Source organism: Salmo salar, chromosome 13 (assembly GCF_965601325.2).
Source record: "Salmo salar chromosome 13, fSalSal1, whole genome shotgun sequence".
Taxonomy (NCBI): Eukaryota; Metazoa; Chordata; class Actinopteri; order Salmoniformes; family Salmonidae; genus Salmo; species Salmo salar.
Window position 1 is genome coordinate 41,763,897 of NC_138303.1, and position 20,561 is coordinate 41,784,457.

Consider the following 20,561-nt stretch of genomic DNA (forward strand, 5'->3'; position numbering starts at 1 on the left):
TAACTTAGCTGGCTTATTGTTGCCCATGCGAGGAAGTCAGGCTAGCAAGCATTTTACTATGTACATAGTTTATGACAACAAAAACTAAAAGTGGAATGTATGACAGAGCCATAGACCGTTTTGTCAACATGAAAGAGAGGAGAATGGCATTGGAGTTCAACTATTTTACTTTTTACCTTTATTTAACTAGGCAAGTCAGTTAAAAACAAATTCTTATTTTCAATGATGGCCTAGGAACAGTGGGTTAACTGTGTTGTTCAGGGGCAGAATGACAGTTTTGTACCTTGTCAGCTCAGGGATTCGATCTTGCAACCATTCGGTTATTAGTCTAACGCTCTAACCACTAGGCTACCCGCCTCCCCTGCCGCCCTAGGTCTAGTATGGTGAGTCAAAAATGTTGTTTTACTTGCACACGGACGCACACACCCACACACACACAGACAGAATTCAGTGCCATGGACAGCCACATGATATTTAGCAACATTGATTGGACAAAATAGTTTTGGTATCTTTACGTTTTTTTTCTTCAGCGTGTTAAACTAAGAACCCTGTATATAGCCTTGTTGATTTGACGTTTAAATGTTTAAGTTGAAATGTTGCTGGAATAGTGGAGACAGTGCTCCTGTTGTCTTTCTGCTGACTTGAGGTGACTCCGTGGTTCCAAATCAGTAGTTGTTTAGTAAACTGTCGAAAACATTAACTTGCTTGACCACGCTGCAGGTGGTAATGCAATCTTTGCTTTGTGGACTTCACTGGATAGATGTTGCTTTCCGGTCTTGTGATGAAACAAACGTATGTGTAATGGAATTTATTCCACCACTGTGTGACTGTTGTCTTTTTGTTGTCACAGTCTTATTGTATATCTTGGGGGTGTATGAACTAATGGGTATAGAGCAAACAACATAGGTTGTAGTATGACGTTTTTCCTGGCTTGGCTTGGCTTCCCCAGTGATTTTAACCACACAGCTCTACAAGACTGTGTGTGCATGCGTGTGAGTGGCGTGTGTGTGCTTGTGTGCGTTCTGTGCGTGCGTGTGCAGTACTGTGTACTCACACTCATGAGAGTATCCGCTCCATGTACCTATTTCTGCCTCCCTGTTTGCATGTGGGCCTACTGCAGTGAGCAGTTAGGTAAGGCATCAAAGTAGCCTGTCACTTGTCCCTTGGCATTGCTTTAGTCTGTGTCGACAGTGTGTCCACCCTGGGTTTGTCAGTGTCAGTTCAGACCTAACCTGTCTTGTTCAGCACATGGCACTGGCTAGAGGATGCTGATGGACATTTCCAGTGCTCCTTCTCTGTGTCCATCACCCATCCCAGGCAGGATGCATCCCTGATGCAGCTTACTTTGAGCTCCTGAAATTTGTTGACAGGTACAGAGGGTGGTCTGCAGTTCTGCCACCCTCAATTACGAGAGATCTGATCTGATCCTGACTTGAGGAGTTTAGGTTGGATGTTGCCTGCTGTGCATGAATGCCTGATTGTGGTAAATCAATATGTTGCTAATTGACTCTGAAAATGGAAAGTAATTTGATTTGATCTCATGATGAGATTTTGAATAATAATTGTGCATCATGAAGATACGACCCAGTCGATAAAGTAGTATCATACAAATAGTATCATAAGTCATAGATGATATTTGATGAATATTTTTCCAGTTTTCATGTCTGTGTTTATAGTGACTCATAGCTCTCTTAAAACATCTTAGATGTAAAGACTTTGAGCGGTTCTGGACTGGTTCCGACCGACATTGTTATTTACAGAGCAATCTGTGAATGGCATGACATCCATTGCTGTGCACTCTGGTTGTCCCGCTTCACATGCCGCTCTCTGCTCTCAGCTGAGATGCAGTATGTGGGATCTGACACCTCATTTGCATAGGGAGCAAAACGTCACATTTTGTGGCCTATCCAGACAAAGTATAGATTTCCTCTTGCTGTGAACCTCGCAGCTCTGCCTGCAAATCTTCATGTCAGCAGGCATTTGAATGGCGTCTCTGCGTCGCTCCAAAAAGTTATATGGAATGGTGCCAATTTTGTACTATTACTAAGCGTGATCTTATTTATAGGTGAAATAAAGTAAGTTATTTATAATGTGATTGTTACTGAGTGTACAAAACATTAGGAACATGTTCCAAAACTCTTTCCATGACATAGACTGACCAGGTGAATACATGTCACTAGATAAATCCACTTCAATCAGTGTAGATGAATGGGAGAAGACAGGTTAAGTAAGGATTGGATAAGGATATGGGTGCCATTCAAAGTGTGAATGGGCAAGAAAAAGTGGCTTTGAATGGGGTACGGGTAGTATTCGGAAATGCATTCAGACCACTTAACTTTTTCCACACTTTGTTACGTTACAGCCTTATTCTAAAATGTATTAAATAATAAAAACGCCTCATCAATCTACACACAATACGTCATAATGACAAAGTAAAAACAGGTTTTTAGAAATGTTTACAGAAATACCAGCATCAGTATTCAGACACTTTGCTATGAGACTCGAAATTGAGCTCAAGTGCATCCTGTTTCCATGGATCATCCTTGAGATGTTTCTACAACTTAATTGGAGTCGACCTATGGTAAATTCAATTGATTGGACATGATTTGGAAAGGCACACACCTGTCTATATAAGGTCCAACAGTTGGCAGTGCATGTCAGAGCAAAAACAAAGCCATGAGGCTGAAGGAATTGTCTTTAAAAGCTACAATACAGGATTGTGTCGAGGCACAGATCTGGTGAAGGGTAGCAAAAATGCTTGCAGCATTGAAGGTCCCAAAGAACACAGTGGCCTCCCCCATTCTTAAATGGAGAAGATTCTCTGGTCTGATGAAACCAAGATTGAACTCTTTCGCCTGAATGCCAAGCGTCACATCTAGAGGAAACCTGGCACCAACCCTACAGTGAAGCATGGTGGAGGCAGCATCATGCTGTGGGGATGTTTTTCAGCGGCAGGAACTGGGAGACTAGGTAGGATCGAGGGAAAGGTGAACAGAGCAAAGTACAGAGATCCTTGATGAAAACCTGCTCCAGAACGCTCAGGACCTCAGACAACAGGACAACGGCCCGAAGCACACAGCCAAGACAATGCAAGAGTGGCTTCAGGACAAGTCTCTGAATGTCCTTGAGTGAACCAGCTAGACTTGAACCCGATTGAATAACTCTGGAGAGACCTGAAAATAGCTGTGCAGTGACGCTCCCCATCCAACCTGACAGAGCTTGAGAGTATCTGCAGAGAAGAATGGGAGAAACTCCCCAAATACAACATCACACCTAATACTCAAAGCTGTAATCGCTGCCAATCGTGCTTCAACAAAGTACTGAGTAAAGGATCTGAATACCTATGTAAATGTTATATTTCAGTTTTTATTTTATACATTTGCAAAAATTTCTAATAACCTGTTTTTGCTTTGTCATTATGGGGTATTGTGCGTAGATTGATGAGAAAAAACAAACAATTTAACCAATTTTAGAATAAGGCTGCAACGTAACAAAATGTGAAAAAGTCAACGGGTCTGAATATTTTTTGAATGCACCGTAGGTGCCAGGCACATTGGTAAGAGTGTGTCAAGAACTACAACGCCGCTGGGTTTTTCACGCTCAAAAGTTTCCCATGTTTATCAAGAATGGTCCACCATCCAAAGGACATCCAGACAACTTGACACAATTGGTGAAGCATTGGAGTCAACATGGGCAAGCATCCCTGGGGGAACGTTTTTGACACCTAGTAGGCTGTTCTGAGGGCAAAAGGGGGTGCAAAGCAATATTAGGAAGGTGTTCCTAATGTTTTGTACACTCAGTGTATTTCGAAAGCATTTCAAGCCATATTACCCCACTTTTGCTAAATAGGAAGAAAAAAAATTATACGATTTTGGAATTTGTAAAAAGTGACTACACCTCAGTAATTTATAAAAATTCTTTACCAAAAAAGTTAGATTTTATTATTTCTGGCAGTATAAGCATTACAAGGTGTTATTTATGGCCCTCTCATGATAAACAATTACCTTTGGGTATGTCTATTTAGGCGGAAATCTACATTTTGACATTACATTTCACTGAAAAGGAAACAACAAACATTTAATCAGCATTGCCACTGTTCTATTTAAACTGTTAATTAATATTTAATGGGAGTTGGAAATTAATCCCCCAAAATTGTCTAATGGAGATGACGGAGGCAATCGGATTACAGACAGACATTGCCACCGCATATTCTTTTTTTTTTTGTTGAAGAGGACAACAACTCCAGCTTTTAATAAACATGTAATAAGAAAGAAAACAGCTGGCAGCAGCCTCACAGATGGCTCCGTTCCTGGCATCTCCAAGGAGGAGACCACACATACAGATGGCTCATTATTCCAACATTTGGTTATGCATATTGCACAACATTTTATTCCAATGCTTAACAACCAGTATAAGCAATACAGGTGTTACTATTTTTCACGTGGCTGAGTCTCTGAGTCAAAAAAGCATTTGGGTCTGGATCTTGTTTTGGTCATCTTGCTATCATTGGTGCGGATCAGTTGCCATGTCTTCTACTGTTCTTGTATCAATTTCTCAGTCCCTGCTGTCTCTGTTTGTGATTGTGAGGTATGCCATGTTAATCTTTAGTGAGAGAGTGATTCATCGGCCGACTGTCTGTCAATCTATTTCTGACTGCAACTTTGTCTCAAGCAGAGCTGCACGTTTTGTCGTTAGGGCAGCCCACCAATATTTCAGCCAAGTGTCCGTTGCTTAAGACAGGGCAGAAAGATATTGATTACAAAGAAAAATAGCCAAACATGTCAGCCAGATGTGAGCCTTGTGATTTCTGGCCCTAACCTTGACCTCATGTACAAAGTAGGGCTGGGACGACACCAGTATCATGATATTTTTTCCATGGAAAAAATTCAAACACGAAGCAGACCCAACTCTTTGATGTATGTAAAACATTGTGTGCTTTAGCTTGGAAAATAAATCATTGTGACTCTAGATGACAACATAATGTTTGTTTTCAACATTAGATCTGTTTTCCTACAGACGTTAACTGTGCTTCGTGTTTCCTTTACTTGCCACGATACTAATAAGTACCGCAATACTGGTATCGTCCCGGTCCTAGTACAAAAGTATTCACACTGTTCTCTATCATCCCAAGTTTCCAAGTAGATAGATGCTGTAAGCCATTTACATGCATTTGAGTCTGAATATACCAACGGCAATATCTGTATACACTCCAGTAACGTGTTTTACTGGGAAAAACTTAATTTGAATGAAAACAAGGCAAAGATGGAGTCCCATGAGAAAAATGTGTTCTTGGCTAAATAAGTTTTATTTTATTTAGGTTGAATGTTTTAAATTACAGATGGTCTCTAATTGGCCACGGTCAAATAAAACCCTGTTAATGAGGCATTGCATTCATTTGCTTACTTCCTTTCAAGTCTCTCTCTCTCTTTATCTCTCTCTCTCTCTTGCTCTCTCGCTCTCTCTCTCTCTCTCTCTCTCTCTCTCTCTCTCTCTCTCTTGCTCTCTCGGAGCAAACTCTCTCTCTCTCTCTCTCGCTCTCTCAGAGCGAAAGTCTGCTGCTTGCACACTGGCTGCTCCTGACAGTGTAGCTGACAGACCATTATGGCTGCAATGAATATGTAGATATAATACATTCTGAAATAGAATAAATAAGACCTCAGACAATAAGACCTCAGACAATATCATGGAGCAGAGATGAATTAGCCAGTATGAAGTGTTCGTTAACTGTTCCTGCATGACGCAGTATTCCTATGACCCCCTGGCATGTTTCAAACCTTCTAGTTCAGACAGAGTAGTGAAAATCAAAAGGGCATTGTCACATTTAAACACAGAGGCATAGTATCTCCATGTCTATTATATCTCTATTATATGATGAACTGGTTAAAATACTTTGCTCTCTCTCTGATAAATGTGATGATTAAGTGTCTGCTAATCACAAGGACAGAAGGGAAGATCTTTTAATACGATCTCTGCATGTGTCCCTAAAAGATCCAAGGGGATTTCCCTTCAGACCTCCTCCCACTTGACACTGCATGTATGCTGGAGCTGTCCTATTTCATTTATAACAGCAGGCTACATGACCTTTATCCCAGCTATAACCATAATGCACTTTAGCACATGTCAGTCTGAGGTCAGGATCATCCTGTGTGTCATATGGTTTGTCTTGTACGTAACACAATCAGCATGAACAGCCATGGGATTGGTTGGGGCTGCATCTTATAGTAACCTATTTGGTAACACTTAATTTGACATTTGGTATTTATTTGTTGGGGTATGCTGGGTATTAGGAATGTGTTATGACGTCCTTACATAGGTAGCTATCCTTCAAATAAAGTGTTATCATTTGACAGTGAATGAAGCCTTACACTTTAAGGGGTGTCAATATACTAGCTAAATACTCTATGAAGAGATTGTATGGCTGCTAACTGAACAAAGCATCATAAAGAAGTGTTGAATATCACAATATCATTCATCTCTTTGGGGGATAAAAATTCAGGAGTTTAAGTTGTCATTTTCATGTACTTTATAGTGTATAAGGTGCACAAAATAACTGTCACATGTTTTTCGGCTCTAATTTCATCATGCTCATCTCATTGCTCATCAGCTATGTTGTCAGGTCTGCTACATCCCCTTTGATGGCATCACTGACAATTAGCAAGACGGTGCCACGCAAAACCATCTGGACAGGCACATCTCTCACTGCTGAGGGAGACAGTTTTAGGTCTGACAAAAATACATCTCAAGGTCATCGTTGTTGTCACTTTAAAAGTATCAGGTTTGCTTGGAGACAGACAGATTTACAGGATGACAATTATTTTGAGAGGGCAGACTCACTGATGAGGTGTTTTGGAGAATGTTAAACAGACAAATGCAGTTAAGTAGTAAATCTAACCAATGGTTTTACACTCCACTGTGATTAGAGACAGAGTGTAGATTGATGGATGAATATTGATAGAAAGATATATACTGTAGATACATAGATATGTCATGTTAAATGTGTAAAACAGGGAAATCTACAGTATGTCTATAATCTCAGATTTTACACATTTACCATAACACATACAGAGATAAATATATATAGATACATACATACAGTTTATAGATAGAAATATATGTGTGACAGTGATATTGACATTTGGAACTGTTCCAGGCCTGGTTGATGAATGAGTGTTGGCTCTAGGCATTTAAGAGAGACACTGGGTTGCTCAGGGGTCAGAAGCCTACAGGAAATTAGGCCCTGGCAGCTTTACTACCGTTCCAAATATGATAGACCTGGCTTGTCATCTTTCCCTCCAGGAGCACACTCAGAAAAGCCATCAATTATCAGTAGGAGCGGGAAATTGATTCCACACTTTTCCATACGCAGCAAATGTTCCCCATAAATACCCACTGCTTTGACATACCTCTGCATTAAACATGTGGAAACAAAGGATTGGTGTATTAGAATCATAGTTCGGTGTACAAGATGATTAGCATTACATGACTTTAGCTCTCTGATTGACCAAGACAAAAAGTAAAAAAGGATCAAAAGCGGACCAGTAACATCCCAAAATGTATACAAATATATGAATTTGCTAAAAACTCATCATTCATACACTCTTAAAAATAAAGGTGCATGTAGGAACTAAAGAAGGTTCTTGAGAGAAATGCCATAGGTGAACCATTTGAGGGTCTCTGAAGAACCTATGCATGGGATGGTTCTTTGAAGAACCATACAAAAATCCAAAACAAGAAATATTTTGGCCCTCCAGGAACAGAATTGAATAGTCCTGCTGTAGGGGTTTAAGCCTTATTTGCATCTTTCCCAGGGTGCCTTTGAAGTGAATTTAAGAGTTACCAGTACCACCCATGACTGTGTTTGCTATTGACAGAGATATGGTTGTTGCATTAATTAACTTTCAGTCCTGTGGCCTATACCAAGTGAGATCAAATGTATTTATTTAAGATAATACAATTCATATTTCAAAAGGCCTTCATTTGAGAGTTTTACCCTAATACAGTGGTCCGAAACTCATTTTACAGGCCACATCAGGCCTGCAAGTCACATTATGCTGGCTTGCAAAGTAATGTGTATTTCCTATAGGAATCCAGACAGCGTGGGGATATCCAAAATTCGGAGTTTGTATCCACCTGCAACCTGCATTCAGAATAACTGCCAGGTTGGGAAGACTAAGATATGAGAGTACCTTTAACATCTAAACTGGAACAACCATTTCAGTACAGGTACAATAAGTCCAAGTAACAGATTGGAATAGTTTAGGAAAATGTATGTTATTTATATTTGAGTAGCATAATCAATGTACATGCAAAAACAGATATTGAAACAATATAAAACACATGTAAAAAATATGATAATGATGGGTGTGGTTTTGGTTTTGGTTCAACTCTGGTTATTAACACCAACACTGGGATTATTTTACACCACTGAGTGTTAATTTAACTCTATGGTGTTAATTTAACTCTTGAAACAACACCAGAAATGTTACACTAAAAAATCAACACTAGTTAACAATGGCCAATTTGCTGTGTGCTATGAAAGGGACCCATCTTCAGGTTTTCATACAATTCAAAAACCTTTTCAGCCTTGTACACATTTTAAGCTTTGTACACAGATTGAAGGTACTCAAATACCATTTTTGGGCATATCCGATTCAAATCTATTATTTTTCCTGCATTCTGAATAGCCAAAAAGCACATGGAATAGGATATTTCAAGCCACATGTCAAACCATAGGCATAGGTGGTTTGAAATCAGATACAAATCTAATTCCTGGCCATGCGACTTGTGACTGAACATGTCAAATCGGATTTATTTGGCCTCATGTGGTTTTCTTATTGCTTGCTAGCTACTCTGTTGACAGTTTGACAAGGACATGTGGTAGCTAACTAGCTTGTTAATTGTTCACAAACAAATTAGTGCATGTGCTAGAAAGCCAAACAGCTACCTAGCTAGCTAGTTGACTGCTGTGGCTAAGCAAAAATGATTTGTTTTGAAGTTGTATCGTCTTGTTCTTTGAGGCTTTAAAAGTGTTCTTACACTATGATTTTGAACATTCAAATCAACTGGGAAACGTCCTTGGCAGGCAATGTTGTCGCCCTAGCTTGCTACATAACTTCTAAGTGGTATGACGCATGAGCACCCCCACAAATCAGCCTACACCACTGCGCACACAACCATCATTACTATGACAACTAGCATAGCCATGTCAGCAAATGACTGCTGTCTGAACACGCACAAATCCGATTTGGTCACTTGTAACTCGCTGTTTGGACAGCCAGTATTCATAAACGGATTTGAAAAACAAAACTTTTGAAAAACAAAACAATGCTTTTGATTTCTGAAGAACCGTAGATGCCACATCAAGAACCCCATTTTTAACTCAAAGCTTCTTTATTGGGCAAGAGTTTTCCACAGAACCATTGAAGAACCTTTATTTTTTTCAGTGTAAGAGGCATGTGCTGCTTAACATAGCTGTCCCTTTACCTTGGCCTCACAGGAGATTGGTGGCACCTTAATTGGGGAGGACGAGCTCGTGGTCATGGTTGGAGCGGAATAGGTGGAATGGTATCAAATACATCAAACAGTTGGTTTCCTTGTGCAGAGGTTTCAGCATGTCATCCTTCACTACTGGCTGACGCTGACATTATTCCGATGGGGATTGTTTGACTACTAAGCATTTTCACTTCACTGTGAAGTGCTGGCTCCATTCAATGCCACGCAGTTCTGTATTTGTAGAGGACACCTTGTTGGAGGAAAGGGTGGCCAACACCATTAAATGCAGCCACTGATCTGGAAAACTCACTGTGATTTCATTAGGAAAATCATAAAATGATCCAAAACTTACTAACTGAGTTGCGCTTTGTCTTTTAAAAAACTGTAGTGTATGCTAAAACATTTGCTGTCAGGTAACGTTTTGATGCTCTAACGTTGAGTAAGGCTTGCAGTGGACAGTAAAGGATTGTTTTTTTTTTTAAATGTATAAGATCAACATTTGTACATCTGTACAGATTTCCCCCAAGACACAAAACATTATAAGTCATCTAAATCCAGCAATGTTGTCATATCAGTGAAGAGAATGATGTGAAGTCTCCGAGTAGTTCCAGGAACAGATGAGCACCTCTCATCCAATTCCATGTACAATCTAAGAGGGGCTGTATTGTCCACATATAACTGGTGATATTTTCACTAGAACTTGCTGTTCCTCTGAGTTACAGATTCTGTTTCTCCTCTCAATTTCGTAAATATTTGGGGTTTGGCTCTCTTTGTGTGTGGCATACTGATTGGAATTATCCTCGTTAGTCAGGATGTGTTGCACCTGTTGTCCTCGTTAGTCAGAAGGCATTTTACCTGTGCTAGCAAAGCTGATATTCAAGGGCTTCTGGCCAAGTACTTGAGATGGAAAAATAGATTTTGGAAGCGCTAAAACCTATGTTTAGCTCTTCCATTTTAGGAAGCCTTTACCTTTTTATTTTCCCTTGTTTGGGTTTGCTCCACTTTTGTTTTCACAACTTATCCTATGTACAGTACCAGTTAAAAGTTTGGACACACTTAGTCATTCAAGGGTTTTTCTTTATTTTTTACTATTTTCTACATTGTAGAATATTAGTGAACCCATCAAAACTATGAAATAACACATATTGAATCATGTAGTAACCAAAAAAGTGTTAAACAAATCAAATATATTTTAAATTAGAGACTCTTCAAAGTAGCCACCCTTTGCCTTGATGACAGCTTTGCACACTCTTGGCATTCTCTCAACCAGCTTCACCCGGAAGGCTTTTCCAACAGTTTTGAAAGAGTTCCCACATATGCTGAGCACTTGTTGGCTGCTTTTCCTTCACTCTGCGGTCTAACTCATCCCAAACCATGGGGTGGCAGGTAGCCTAGTGGTTAGAGTGTTGGACTAGCAACCGTAAAGGTTGCAAGATCAAAACCCCTAGCTGACAAGGTAAAATAATCTGTTGTTCTGCCCCTGAACAAGGCAGTTAACCCACTGCCCCTAGGCCATCATTGAAAATAAGAATTTGTTCTTAACTGACTTTCCTAGTAAAATAAAGATAACATTTCAATTGGGTTGAGATCAGGTGATTGTGGGGGCCAGGTCATATGATGCTGCTGTCCTTCATATGTGTTATTTCATAGTTTTGAAGAAAAACCCTTGAATGAGTAGGTCAGTCCAAACTTTTGACTGTTACTGTAGGTGTGGGTTTTCTACTTTAGTTTTCTGATATCAGGCAAATCCAGTGGGGCTCCATGGAGGAGAGCTTTTAAGACCCAACTGGAGTTGCTTGGCCAGCACTCAGTAAGCCCCCCATGGATGCCATTCAGAAACCAGTGATTAATTTGTTAGTTCCCTTTTTCTGTTATTTTGTATTGGGGAACGTACCAAAATGGGGTCTCGTCCGGCATGTTGTGTCCCATGTTTGTTGTAGTCGCTCAAATCACTCTGAAGAAGTGGAAAGTTGCATAAACACTCACAGAGTAAATAAAAAAAGACCATGGACTTCGAAGTGAAAGCATTTGAAGAAAACCCACTAGGGAAGTACAAGACTGATGTATCAAGGTAAATCTGATCCTCATTGCTAAGCATTTTGACATCTGTATAACACCTTCACAGTCAGAAGCAGTAGTTAAAGAGTAGCTTGAGGCTGCTTTGGTGGAGGAGGGAATCTACTCCAAGAGAGAGACTGATGAAAAGGGTGCTAGGGGTAGTGGGGTGAGTCCCGTAGACGTGCAACTGCGGGAAGAAGAACTAAAGGCAAAATGGGAACAACAGAGATTAGACCTGTAGCCAAGAGATCCTCTGCTGGTGGATGGAAATCTTTACAACCAGAAGGGCATCTTATTTATTTATTTTTATTTCACCTTTATTTAACCAGGTAGGTCAGGTGAGAACAAGTTCTCATTTACAACTGCGACCTGGCCAAGATAAAGCAAAGCAGTGCGACAAAAACAACACAGAGTTACACATGGGATAAACAAACGTACAGTCAATAGCACAATAGAAAAATCTGTATACAGTGTGTGCAAATGAAGTAAGAGGTCAGGCAATAAATAGGCCAATAGTGGCGAAGTAATTACAATTTAGCAATTTACACTGGAGTGATAGATGTGCAGATGAGGATGTGCAAGTAGAAATACTGGTGTGCAAAAGAGCCGAAAAACAAAAACAAACATGGGGATGAGGTAGGTAGCTGGTTGGATGGGCTATTTACAGATGGGCTGTGTACAGCTGCAGCGATCGGTAAGCTGCTCTGACAGCTGACGCTTAAAGTTAGTGGGGGAGATATAAGTCTCCAACTTAAGTGATTTTTGCAATTCATTCCAGTCATTGGCAGCAGAGAACTGGAAGGAAAGGCGGCCAAAGGAGGAGTTGACTTTGGGGATGACCAGTGAAATATACCTGCTGGAGCGCGTGCTATGGGTGTGAGTTGCTATGGTGATCAGTGAGCTGAGATAAGGCATAGCTTTACCTAGCAAAGACTTATAGATGACCGGCAGCCAGTGGGTTTGGCGACGAATATGTAGCGAGGGCCAGCCAATGAGAGCATACAGGTCGCAGTGGTGGGTAGTATATGGGGCTTTGGTGACAGAACGGATGGCACTGTGATAGACTGCATCCAATTTGCTGAGTAGAGTGTTGGAGGCTATTTTGTAAATGACATCGCCGAAGTCAAGGATCGGTAGGATGGTCAGTTTTACGAGGGTATGTTTGGCAGCATGAGTGAAGGAGGCTTTGTTGCGAAATAGGAAGCCAATTCTAGATTTAACTTTGGATTGGAGATGCTTAATGTGAGTCTGGAAGGAGAGTTTACAGTCTAGCCAGACACCTAGGTATGTATTTATAGTTGTCCACATATTCTAAGTCAGAACCGTCCAGAGAAGTGATGCTGGTCGGGCGGGCGGGTGCGGGCAGCGATCGGTTGAAGAGCATGCATTTAGTTTTACTAGCATTTAAGAGCAGTTGGAGGCCACAGAAGGAGTGTTGTATGGCGTTGAAGCTCGTTTGGGGGTTTGATAACACAGTGTCCAAAGAAGGGCCAGATGTATACAGAATGGTGTCGTCTGCGTAGAGGTGGATCAAAGAATCACCGGCAGTAAAAGCGACATCATTGATATTTACAGAGAAAAGAGCATCCAAACAGAAGTGGAACTTCCCTCAGACTCACGAGTCTCCTCATTTCATGGAGGCTTCTTCAATCACATGGTATGCAAAATGCTGTAGTCTCTCATGGTAGAGTTTTGGTAAAGGTTCAACACACACAAGACACCGTCATTTGAAAAACATCTGTGACTCTGACAAATAATAAGTGCACTGGCCCTCTGGGGAAAAGGAAATACAAGCTCCATAATTTATTTTCTGTGTTTGTGACACCAAGGCTGCTGTCTGTGGTGAGCTGTACCTTATTTCTAATAGAACAACTGATATTTTAAGGGCATTACCCTTGATCCTGACAAGTAAGAACAGTAGGCACAATGACATAACAGTAACAGGAGGAATGAATATTGTTTTATTTACAATATTTGATGTTATGTGACTTAATCCCAAATGAAGTCCTATGTAAATATGTACAGTGGGTATCATAAATTTCAACGCCCTCGGATTTCAGATTTTTTTATGACTACCCCTTCCTCTATCACCCATACAACAACATCTGGGTGGAGGGTGTGTGTGTGTGTGTGTGTGGGGGGGGGGGGGGTTACTGTGAAAGTTACCAGAACATTTGTTTGCTTGCGGCAAAATGTTCTCATACTGTAACACAAAAACTGTCCAGTCGTGCTGATGATTATTCAATGTTTGTATAAAACAATCGCCTGATGTTTCAAGAACGTTCCCAGAACACATTTTGTCCATTATTTAAAGGTTTCCAGAATGTTTCATTATGTTATGGGAATAGTCTGGTTGGAACATTGTGGGGACATCACAAAAGATATGTTCCCAAAACACAAAAACTGTCCAGTTGCACAGATGATTCTACAATGTTTCTTTTAGGGTGCAAAAAATATTTACCTGATGTTGCAAGAATGTTCCCAGAACACATTTTGTCTGTTCTTTAAAAGGTTCCCAGGTTGTGGGAAATTAGTAGGTATATCACACACTAAAACTGTCTATTTGTGCTGACATTGAGATAATCTTTGTATCCGGGTGCACAAAACATTCCTTTGATGTTTCAAGAATGTTGACAGAACAGCCTTTGAGTTCTTTAAATGTTCCCAGAATATTTAATTAGGTTGTGGCAACAGTGTAGATACATTACAAGTAACAGGTTCCCAAAACACAAAATATGCTCAGTTGCACATGACATTCTCTTCATGTTGCAAGAATATTCTCGTGATATTCACGAAGGTTGCACAGAACATTCCCACAATGTTGGATAATGTTCGACAATTTCCAAATTAGTCCGGTTTTATGAAGTTCACAGCATATTTGTTTTAACATAAAATTCAATTGATGTTCACCCTATATACATTTGACCTTGTCTTGAAGTTACTCAGAACATTTAGATAAAAAAAAATTAAAAAAGTTTTACCTAATGTCTGCACATTATTTCATGGCACATTTTTAACAGCAGTTAATCATACAATCTCAACTGTATTTTTTGCACTTTATATGGTGACAATCTTAATGTGGGGTTTGAGTCTGGAATGTTTGGTTCTCAAGCCAGGTCTTTTATCCTCTACCCCACCATATTTTTCAATATATAGCCATGGCAGTATGGTCAATCAAGACTCCATTCTTCCTTTTTAGCCTTCTTAGACATAACTAACCCAGGGATATACTATTAACTGGGGTTTTCACCATCACCCACCCACTTTATATGCTGCATACCTTACTGTGATTGTTTTCAATTAAAATGCAAAAAAAGAAAGGTGCAATATTAAAGAGCAAAATCATAAAATGCAGTGTTACAAGTACACAACATATGAATAGGATAGGAACTTTTTTATAACTCAGAAATTGTGTTGTGTCCTGATTGACCATATTAAAAAAAAAATGATAGTGGTGTGGGGGCTGTGCTTTGGCAAAGTGGGTGGGGTTATATCCTTCCTGTTTGGCCCTGTCCGGGGGTTTCATCGGATGGGGCCACAGTGTCTCCTGACCCCTCCTGTCTCAGCCTCCAGTATTTATGCTGCAGTAGTTTATGTGTCATGGGGCTAGGGTCAGTCTGTCACATCTGGAGTATTTCTCTTGTCTTTTCCGGTGTCCTGTGTGAATTTAAATATGCTCTCTCTAATTCTCTCTTTCTCTCTTTCTTTCTTTCTCTCTCTCAGAGGACCTGAGCCCTATGACCATGCCTCAGGACTACCTGGCTTGATGACTCCTTGCTGTCCCCAGTTCACCTGGCCGTGCTGCTGCTCCAGTTCCAACTGTTCTGCCTGCGGCTATGGAACCCTGGCCTTTTTCCCTGGTCGTGCTACCTGTCCCAGACCTGCTGTCCCAGACCTGCTGGAACCCTGACCTGTTCACCAGACGTGCTACCTGTCCCAGACCTGCTGTTTTCAACTCTCTAGAGACAGCAGGAGCGGTAGAGATAATCTCAAAGATTGGCTATGAAAAAGCCAACTGACAGTTACTCTTGTGTTACTGACTTGTTGCACCCTCGACAACTACTATGATTATTATTATTTGACCATGCTGGTCATTTCTGAACATTTGAACATCTTGGCCATGTGCTGTTATATTCTCCACCCGGCACAGCCAGAAGAGGACTGGCCACCCCTCATAGCCTGGTTCCTCTCTAGGTTTCTTCCTAGGTTTTGGCCTTTCTAGGGAGCTTTTCCTAGCCACCGTGCTTCTACACCTGCATTGCTTGCTGTTTGGGGTTTTAGGCTTGGTTTCTGCACAGCACTTTGAGATATCAGCTGATGTAAGAAGGGCTATATAAATACATTTGATTTGATAATAATAAAAAAATAAAAACAGATGGTCACAAATATCTCCTGGTGGTACACAGGGTTAAAACTCTGACCACACATCCAAAGATTACATGTTCAATCCCACATTCTTTAACCATGTTTCTTTTGGGGAAAAACGGTTCAATTGAAGACCAGATATACTAAATGAGAGGATGTCTTTATTTCGTCCAGATTTATAAATCCAGTCAGAAATGCAGAATTTAAACGAACTGTAAAAATAAAACATTGTTTAAAAATGTACTGTTCAAACGCACCCAATATAATTCCTACTTTAAGACACTTGACATGGTCCCCCCTCTCTTATTTGTCATGATCTGAAAATAAAAATGTATCTTAGAAGAGCACTCATAGTCTTTGATACCTTGTAAATATGGACTCAGAAGTACGCAGCATATAAAGAGGATGGGTGAAGTGATGATGAATAACCCAGCGACCAGTATTTCCCTGAGTTAGTTGTCTAAGAAGGCTAAAAAGGAAGCATGGAATTCCTGATTGACCATACTGCGGTGGCTATATATTGAAAAACTAAATGTAAAAGAGCTTCCCTGGTGGCGCATAGGATAAAAAAAAAACATGTGCAGATTGTCCACATATGAAGTGTAAAAAATATGGTTGTGTTAGTATGATTAAATGTTTTTCAAATGTCCTATGAATGAAATGTAAATGCCATGTGTCTCTATACCACCTTGAAATGCAAACTGCCATTCAATCTGGAGAGAAACATAATTGGGATGTATTCCAATATGCTTTCTTATTCTTTAAGGAGCTGCATATTTGCATGCTGAGAATGTTGCGGTAATATTAAGTAAAATTTTAATATAACATTTTCTAAATGTTCTTGAACTGTTCTGAGGACCTCCAAGACGAGGTAAAATATATATTGCGTGAACATCAACGGAATATTATGTTAAACCTAAAAAATAAAAATGCTATGAACGTCATAAAAACGGACTTGTGGAACATTGTGCAACATAGTGGGAATGTTCTGTGCAACCTATGTGAATATCACAACAATATTCTTGCAACATCCCAGACAACTCGCACAACTTTTCTGGGAACCTTTAAGAACTTAAAAAAGGTGTTCTGACAATATTTTACAGCATTATAGAATTGTCCTCTGCAAAGTTAAACATTATGTGAATCTCATCACAACTGAGCATATTTTGTATTTTGGGAACCTATCTCTTGCAATGTACCTACACTGTTCTCACAACCTAATTAAATGTTCTGAGAACCTTTAAAGAACTCAGAAAGGCTGTTCTGTCAACTTTTTTTTCTTGCAACATCAAAGGAATGTTTTGTGCACCCTAAATCAAACATTATCTGAATGTCAGCACAACTGGACAGTTTTTGTGTTTTGGGAACCTATCTTTTGTCATATCCCCACAATGTTCCCACAACCTAAATAAACATTCTGAGAAACTTTTAAAAAAAACTGATGAAATGTGTTCTGGGAACACTCTTGCAACATCAGTTAAATATTTTTTGCGCCCTAAAAGTGGTGGCAGGCAGCCTAGTGGTTAGAGCATTGGGGTAATAACCAAAAGGTTGCTGGATCGAATCCCCGAGCTGACTAGGCATAAATCTGTCATTATTCCCCTGAACAAGGCAGTTAATGTTCAGTGTAAAAAGAAACAGGATGGAGCTAAGCACAGGCAAATTCCTAGAGGAAAACCTGCTTCAGATCAAACACTGGGAGAGGAATTCACCTTTCAACAGGACAACGACCTACAACACAAGCTCAAATCTACACTGGAGTTGCTTATCAAGAAGATGGTGAATGTTCCTGAGTGGTTTAGCTATGATCACCAACACCTTGACAGAAATGGAAGACTTTTGAAAAGAGTCATGAGAAAAATATTGCACAATCCAGGTGTGCAAAGCCTGGATTGAGATTTACCCAAGACTCACAGCTGTAATCGCTGCCGAAGTTGTTTCTAACATGTATTGACTCATGGGGTGAATACTTATTTTATCAAGGTATATTAGTGTTTTCTTTTTAATAAAGATTTCTTTTTAATGTAGATTATTGACAAAAAAATGACAATTAAATCCATTTTAATCCCACTTTGTAACACAATAAATGTGAAGAAATCCAAGTGGGATGAATACTTATGATACCCACTGTATGTACGTATGTATCCTATATTTCATACTTTGTCTTCAATGTACAGTAGACACAGCCTGACCCAGGGCCTATGTACTATATGAGTTGTCTTTACCCTGGGCGCTAGCAAAGCCAAGACAGCACTGCACTGCTGTCGTTTTCTAATTCTCCCCAGTTCCTCCTGACTTAATTGAGAATTTGAACAAACAAATTAATCATTGCAGACCATAAAATGACAGGATTCATGCAGTAGCATTCTTCATTCTCTCTCATTTGTTGTGTGTTGTCGTCCCCCCCTCCCACCCCACTCCCATCAATTTCTCAAACCCCCACAGCATTTTTTATGCTGAATCTGCGAGTTTACCCCTTATGAAAATTACAAATACTTGTCAAGGTTAACGAGTTAATATTCTCATTCAATATTTATTTTATGGGCAAGAGAGCGTCTCCCTTCAGCGCGTCCTCTTGCAGAGCGAGGATGGGTTTGTTAATCAAAATGACAAGGACAGTGTCCTTTTGATAATCCCCTGAATCATCGAGAATAAAAAATTAACTTTATTAATCAGCGAACTCTGATTAATTGTTATGAAGTGTTGCTCGTCCATTTCCCCCTGCATTTCCGTAATTTCCACAGTAGATTTACATTTTCCCCAATGATTTGAAGCCTTTTGGGCTGCATGCACGGTGTTGCAACAGCAGCTCAGCAATAATAAACTGGGCTACACATTATCCTTAGCTGGGCGCATGCATACTGTAGTTGACTGTAAAAATAAATATGAAATTATTTTGTGTATTTTATGTCTTATGATGCAGAATCTACAGCTCAACATGCAAAACAAAACTAAAGAAAAGTTTTGTTTAATCAATGTTAATAACAACATCGATAAATCATGGTTCAAATGTTTGATTACATTTTTGTTGAATTGCATCTGAAATCACAGGAGGCTGCTGAAGGGAGGATGGCTAACGATACTGGTCGAAACGAAGTGAATGGAATGTCACCAAACACATAGAAATGGTGTGTTTAATGTATTTGATACAATTTCCCATTTTCCAATCCAGCCATTACCACAAGCCCATCCTCCCCAATTAAGGTGCCACCAACCTCCTGTGTCTGAAATACATGAAAGTGGTTGATCACTGAAATGAATGAGTTAAGATGCTGTTCAAATGGACACATTTCATGGTTTTGTCCAGATATGAGCTTATGGTCAAGATACATAGTATGGGGAAAAATGACACCCCACTGAGTTTAGTTTGAAGAACACACATGCATACAATATGAAGTGTGATCCCAAAACTCTCCAACAGACCCTCTTTTACAGTAAATCATATATACTTAAATAAGTAGGGCGATTAATACTGCATCCATTGAATGTTTATAATTAATATATACAATTAAATGCTGTTTGCATAGCAATGGGCTCAAGGTTGGGGTTCTAATCTAATCTAATTTACATGAGCATGTCAGACGTATGGTGCTCATTTGCTCTGAAGTTCTGTCCATCAAACAGAATATACAAGCTGGGAACATTTCATATCTCTTTCCTTTCTTTCTCTTCAATGCACATTACTACTTGAGCAAGCCAAGATGAAGAAAGGACGTGACACTAGACCTCAATTTCCTGTGTGTCTATCTACTGTAGCTTACCAAATATCTGATGCAATTCATTTAAGCATCCAAAGAGATGTTTACATAACAGTGTAAGTATAAAATTGCTATTAAAAAAAGAATCCTGAAAAAGCCTAAAAGTCAACGAATGGTGGTTGGCTCTGCATTGACTACAGTATCTGCCCTGTCAGTAGTTTTCAGGGGGGTGCTGGTTGCTCACATGCAATTAATTGTGGAGGTGTTTTATCCATCAGAATGAATAATTTAAAGGGAGTGTTAATAGGTTGGCCAGACTAGGCTCGTGGAAGAGAGACAAAGCGTTTTTTGAAGGACTTGCCATTACTTTCCTTCTGATCAGAGGCTTCCCACAGTCTCCTGGGTCGTCTGTGGCGCAGCAGAGATCGGAGGGAAAAACAAACGTCACACACCCACTGGGGCAAAACTGGTTGAATCAACATTGTTTCCACGTCATTTCCTTTTATTTATTTTTTATTTCACGTTGAATTCACGTTAGCTGACAACTCAACCATATGTAAATCAAAACTAGGCATTGAAAGGACTTCTGTGCCCAGTGGGCAGGAATTCATACATTCACAAGAAGGTAAAGAAACTGATATGAGATTTCCTGCATGTCCCATTGCAGTGGTTTACCTAATGTATTGTATTTTCCTCGTAAAGTGTAATGGAAGTGGACATGCAAGTCAATGAACTTTGTGATGAGAACATTGATTACTCAACAATCACTTATCAGGAAAAGGAGAACAACCGTTCACAACTTTACTTTCAAAAACATAGAAGTAAATGTCTAAAGATAACAAAAGGAATAATGTAATTGTATCTGAATCAACAGAATCAATTTGTCACAGACTGGTATGCCGTAAAATGAGCTGATTCTCAAACAAAAACCAATAAATGGTGCAAAGT

General features: G+C 39.8%; 1 long non-coding RNA gene across 1 annotated transcript; it reads left to right on the forward strand.

Annotated features, from left to right (window-relative positions):
* Positions 1-35: 35 nt before the first annotated feature.
* Positions 36-17,985, forward strand: LOC145860038 (uncharacterized). Its single transcript, XR_014380089.1, has 2 exons — positions 36-383; positions 15,274-17,985. It is a non-coding gene; the product is annotated as an uncharacterized LOC145860038 (long non-coding RNA).
* The last annotated feature ends 2,576 nt before the right edge of the window (positions 17,986-20,561 follow it).